Source organism: Odocoileus virginianus, chromosome 16 (assembly GCF_023699985.2).
Source record: "Odocoileus virginianus isolate 20LAN1187 ecotype Illinois chromosome 16, Ovbor_1.2, whole genome shotgun sequence".
Taxonomy (NCBI): domain Eukaryota; kingdom Metazoa; phylum Chordata; class Mammalia; order Artiodactyla; family Cervidae; genus Odocoileus; species Odocoileus virginianus.
In genome coordinates, this window is record NC_069689.1 from 36562086 (window position 1) to 36568599 (window position 6514).

The window sequence follows — 6514 nt, forward strand, 5'->3', positions numbered from 1 at the left end:
TATTATGTACTTATACATATTTATATATTTTATTACATATATATTAATATATATAGGGTGTTTTTTTGGATTGTCTATCCTTCCTGAAAATAATAGGCAGAAGTGCAACGATGAAGATACTAACTAGAGTTTTCCCAAAAGAACAATTTTTATTACCTCTTGAAAGTCATTATTATAGCTCATTTCACTTCCATTCTAATAACTGACCATAGCTTGCTGAGCCTAACCTGCTGACACAGGACCACTTATATTTTTACAATTCTTCTTTATGTTTTCTTGAGTTCTCACCCCCTCTCCCTACATTCCTATTGACTCTCCTTTTATTTTAGCACAAGAGAAGATAATTGGACTTGGAGTTTTTCCTCATTTTATAACATAGTGAGATCTGAAGTTCAGATATTTTACTTCTTTGAATCTATTTTAGTAGATTTTCCCTCATCCTTCATTCATTCTGTATCTCCTGTAATACTCTGGAGAAGGAAATGGCAACCCACTCCAGTATTCTTGTCTGGAGAATTCCTTGGATGGAGGAGCCTACTGGGCTGCGGTCCATGGGGTCGCAGAGTCGGACAGGACTGAGCGACTAGCACACACATAGTAATACTGAGGTTTTCCCAGGTGGCGCTAGTGGAAAAGAACCTGACTGCCAATACAGGAGATGTAAGATACCTGGGTTTTATCCCTGGGTCAGGAAAATCTCCTGGAGGAAGGCATGGCAACCCACTGCAGTATTCTAGCCTGGAGAATCCTATGGACAGAGAAACCTGGAGGGCTACAGTCCCTAGGGTCACAAAGAGTTGGACACGACTGAAGTAACTTAGCACACATGGTAAGAAGAATTTAACTAGCTTAACCACTATCCAGAGTTCCTTCTTAACCTCCCTATCTTTTATCCAGTTAATTGTATCACAATTTTTTAAACAAATATATAGTGTTTTCCTTACATTGACTACAACTGACTACCTTAAGACACTAATATGCTGTTTCCCTTTCCTTTGCTTCCAAAGGTTAAAGTCTTTTTCCTCTCTCTTTGCTTACTTTTCTATGTAATCTTTTCCTGAAATTTAGAAGATAATTGTAAGATCTCTAAATATTATCTTACACATAAACACATCAAGGACTCAGCAAGTTTTTTTTTTTTTGGTTTTAATTTTCTTGAAGAACTTTTTCAGTTCAGTTCTGTCACTAAGTCATATCCAACTCTTTGCAACCCCACGGACTACAGCATGCCAGGCTTTCCTGTCCTTCACCACCTTCCAGAGCTTGCTCAAGCTCATGTCCATTGAGTCGGTGATGCTGTCCAACCATCTCATCTTCTGTTGCCCTCTTCTTCTCCTGCCTTCAGTCTTTCCCAGCATCGGAGTCGTTTCCTCCTTCTAATACTGTGATTTGGGCTAGTTATTTAACACTAAGTCCTTCTCTTTCTTGGTTTACATTAATACCTGTTTTGTGGAGAAGATAATACAGAATTTCTGGAGGTAAATGTGTCATAATTCCATATCAAAAATCACCTTTACTAAACTCATACACCTAATTATTTGCCTGTTTTTGGATTTCTAAGTAAATTTTCCTCTCAAAATGAGAAGGCGTTGATATATTGTCTTCCACCTTTCAATGTTGCTATTATGAATTTTAATCTTTCTGTGTAGTCTATTTTGTTCTCTCTGGCAGTTATTATGATCTTCTCCATGTCCCTATTACCTGAAATGTCATGATAAGATGTCATAGTGTAGGACTTCAGGGATACTTTACAAACCCCTTTAGTCTGAAAATTCATATCCTTAAATTCTATGAAATTTACTTAAACACTTTTACTAATAATTGCCTCTCCTTTGTTTTTATATTTCCTTTTATTTAGCTTTTTATATTTGGGGGCTGATGCCATAATTTCTTTAATTTTCTTTTTATTCTAATTTTAAATAGTTTTCTCAAGTCCACCTTCCATTCCTCAGGGCTTGTGAATGGAAGCTTTTATCTCTGACCCTTTTCACTGGGAGTTCTAAGACTTCACTATCTTCTTCAGAATGAAATCTCCAGTTCCCACTTAAAAGATATAAGTTTGGCTTTCAGAATTATTAGAACATGATGGGGTAAATGGCTAGGGGTATTAATATTGGAGGAGATAGAAAATGGGTGAACTTTAAATTCCAGCATTCTTTGTCTCCAAATAGTAAAGCTAGGTGATGATGGAATGAAACTACTCATAGTAAATATGAAAATTAGAAATTAGCTACTTTCAAGCAAGAACTATGCCCTTTACTGTTGAATTTGATGTTGAGAAATCAAGTGAGAATATCAATCAGCTGGAGATAAGCATGGCTCTTACTTAAGTAGGACTAACTTTAAAGTTTAAAAGATGTTATGTTCATCATTAATTACTTATGATTATCTGAAGCTGTATACTAGTTTAACTTCCAATTGTATCTCTTTTCAGTGTACAGTGATGTCTTAAAAAAACATGCCTAGCCTATTTCACCTCTTAAATACATACATACATACATATATATATATATATATATATTCTGAAAGTGACTAATAGTGGATATTAACTTATAGTATTTTCTTTATCCTAATTATACCAAGACAATGAAAAGAGCAAAAACAAGTTTTAAGATAGAAATCCACTGGCAAATTAGTGCAAAGACTTAGCCATTTAAGCTGTTAATATAAAGACTATGAAGCCTTATTTTCACATGAAATGTTTAGTAGAATCAGAACATCAGGGCAGCACGCACAGAGGGCATTCTTCCTCAGCAATGAGGATTATCCTCTGCATTTGGCCACTGCTACAGTTTAGATGTTCGCTGTGATGCCATCTGTTAAGGTTGATTGTGCAGTGACCTTAGGCAGTCTGAAACCTGTTCAATTGAGCCTGTATATAGAGTTCTGGTTGGGAACCAGGAGGACAGATGGTAGGGTTGGAGATGGGGAACTTGTTTGTTACAGCTGATGAAAATCATTTTTCTTGCCAAAGCCATTAAATGTGATATCCTTGGCACAGCATTTCTCAACAAATAGAGCGTCCCACTTGGTGGGTTAGCTGCAGGTGAATTGAAGCATTCAACAGTCTCTATTTAGGTTTACCTAGTTCTTTACTTTTACATCTCTGACAGCCTAAGTCAATGTTCCAGCAGCAGGGCACTCTGTGCTCAGTAAGTACAGCATTTCACACACGTAGTTTTCAAAATATACACATACAGTGAGCAGTGCAAAATGGACTATAATCGTGAAGCCAGTTAAAAGAGTTTATATATAGCTTTAATTGAATATCACCTAATAGAGAAGAAAAATTCCTGTAATACTGAATAACAGCTTCAAGTAAATCAACTCACTTTTCATATCCATGGAAAGACTTCTCAGTTACCATTGTTTAAGAAACTGTATTAAAATCATTTTATGGGAAATAATTGTGTCTACAATCAGACAAGATAATTATTGCAAAGTGGTTTTTGCAACTTGGAAAGCAGAAAATTTTGCCCACCCACTGAGACTTTCCCTCTCCATATTTGACAGCCCCCAAAATGCTACTCATAGAACTCATATCTAAGCTATGTAAACAAAAGAGTAATTTTAAAGTCAAAATTCAATATGAAAAAAAGTGAGCAATATAGGCTCTATCAACTTTTAGAGTTAAAAAGTAAAGTCTGGATGGAAGTGCTTTATTAATCAAATCTGTTTCCTTAGAAGTTTCACCTAAAACATATCAGACATACATCTTATTTTAAATATGTTTATGGAAGTAGTATGACAGCAGTCTATAGGTAGTGTATTTCAGTGGTCTGTATTTTAAAACATACATATAAAGAAATACATCATTTTATAATTGTTTATGTAAATACCTATGTGTACATTGTTAGGCAACGTATTTTCCCTTTGGTTAATATATCTTGTAGACCTTCCTGTCAGAATGTTGAGTCCTTACTTCATTCTTTTGAAAGGCTGCACAAATAGCAGCCATATGATAGATATCATGTGATTTATTTAGTCAGGTCCACATGAATGGACATGTTGGTTGGTTTTAGTAATTTATCCTCTTTCTTTGGTTATTGACCATGTTGCAGGAATATTCTTATAAATGCTTATTGTGCCCATATTCAAATACTTTCTAGAGAAGATACATGGAAATCTGATTTTTCCTGTGAAGGAATAGGTGAACATTGAAAGTTAATATTTCCATATCTCCTGCCAGTGTGACTCTACCAGTTTAAACTCCTAGCAGCTATGTATGAGATTACCATTTTCCTGCAAAGTTGAAAACAACTAATCTCAGAATATGTTTTGATTTTTACTAACTAGAGGTTTAAGGAATATATATGTGCGTATACACACACACACATTGTTTTCATTTTTATTTCTATAAGAATATGGTTATGTGTTTCCTTCTTTAGTTTATTAACATGAGGGACTTACTCATTTATTCACCGGTATGTGTTAATGTTCAATAGGTAAGTATTGACTATCTATTTTGTATTAGGCATTCATTACATAATGATGAGTAAAGTGATGACAACTCCTGACTTCTCAGACCTTATAATACAATGAAAGTTTTAAAAATAAAACAGTTTTATTGACATTTATTAATTTATTTATAGTAATCTGCAAATCTATGGTTATTTCAATTTATTAACTTATAATTGTGATTTTTCCCTTGATTTTAAGATATGATTTTATGATGCTTTTGAAGGAACAACCTATTTTATATTTTATTAATATATTAATTATATATATATCTGCTGTTTTAATATTTCTTTACAATTTAAGTTTATGCACTTTATGTTGTTCTCTAGATTCCCTAATTGAATACTTGATTTTTTTTTCTTGATTTTGACTCCAAGTTAACTATTAAAAACTGTTTACTGTTAATGGGATTCCCAGTCATAAAGAATCTGCAATGCAGGAGACCCCAGTTCAATTCCGGGGGCAGGAAGATCCACCGGCGCAGGGATAGACTTCCCACTCCAGGATTCCTGGGCCTCCCTAGCAGTTCAGCAGGTGCTCAGCTCCTGCAATGCGGGAGACCTGGGTTCGATCTCTGGGCTGGGAAGATCACCTGGAGAAGGGAACAGCTACCCACTCCAGTATTATGCCTGAAGAATTCCATGGGCTGTATAGTCTATGGAGTCACAAATAGTTGGACACAACTGAGTAACATTCACTTCACTTACTATTAAAAGTGATTTTTTCAATCATGAATTTCTCATTGAAAATTTGGTTATGTAGTCTGCTAGATTTTTATTAAATTTTGTGCTCATGTTTCTGGAGTTTGCTCTTATTATATGTGCCTAGGCTGCAGTCTGGAGGGGCTGGAGGATCAACTACTGGAAAAAAAGAAGAGAGAAGAACATATGCCAGAGCTCTGCCTTCTTCCAGTCCTCAGAAGCAAGTCACAAGATCCAGTCTACTAAATATCAAGAGGCAAGGATCACAAGACCCATCCTTGAGGCCACCTTCCAAAGTGTATATTGAAATTTTGGTTTCCTGAGTCTTGTAAGAATTACAGACACTGTACTCCTTTAGCTCTAAGTATTTAAGCATGTAATTCCAAAGAACATGAATATTCCCTTCCATAACAGTGGTGATACTTCAAAATAGGAAATGTGACGTTAATACACTAGTGTTAACTTATCTATGAAAGTGAAAGTGAAGTCGCTCAGTAGTATCTGACTCTTTGCGACCCCATGGTCTGTAGCCTACCAGGCTTCTCCGTCCATGGGATTTTCCAGGCAAGAGTACTGGGTGGGTTGCCATTTCCTTCTCCATACTTATAACTCTAGCCAATATTCAGATTACATCAACTGTATCAGTCATTTCCATTACAGTTTTTTGAAAAAAATCTAAAATTGAATAAAGTCTAAAGAAAGCAAAAATCTAGGATGTAAAATTCATTTTATCTATGTGTCTTTAGTCTCTCCTAATCTAAATACCCTTCAATTTGACTTTCTTGACATTGACATTTGTAGGAGTGCAGGTCAATTATTTGTATACTGTCCGTCAGTTTGGTTTATATTTCTTTTTTTACTGAATTCAGGTTACTTATTTTGGAAAGAATATCAGAGAAATTGTGTTGTTTCCATTTGAAGACATGTGGTATGATTTGTCCCAGTAAAATAATGATATTAATTTTCAGCATATTCTTAAGGTGGATATTTTCAGGTTTTTCTTCAATTTTTTTTCTTTAATAAACAATTTGTGGGTAGATATTTGAGACTATGTAAGTATACTTTTCTTCATTCATTAAACTGTCACAGATTTGTTTTATTATCTTTTAAAAATATTCATGTTTCATTGTTTTTCATATTCTGCTCTATTATAGTTTATTATAAGATTTTACTTATTATTCCCTGTGCTATATAGTAGGACCTTGTTGCTTATCTATTTTATATATAGTAGTTTGTATATGGTAATCCCAAACTCAATTATCTTAAAATTAATCTCAAAAATATACAAGCAACTCCTGCAGCTCAATTCCAGAAAAATAAATAACCCAATCAAAAAGTGGGCCAAAGAACTAAAC

At 34.5% G+C, this 6514-nt stretch overlaps 1 long non-coding RNA gene across 4 annotated transcripts in view; it reads left to right on the forward strand.

Annotated features, from left to right (window-relative positions):
• LOC139038728 (uncharacterized) overlaps positions 1-6274 on the forward strand; it is a 526586-nt gene extending 520312 nt beyond the window's left edge. For all 4 annotated transcript variants that reach the window (XR_011491844.1, XR_011491846.1, XR_011491843.1 and 1 more), the window contains one exon: positions 5287-6274. This is a non-coding gene — a long non-coding RNA (uncharacterized lncRNA). The remainder of the gene's footprint in view (positions 1-5286) is intronic.
• The last annotated feature ends 240 nt before the right edge of the window (positions 6275-6514 follow it).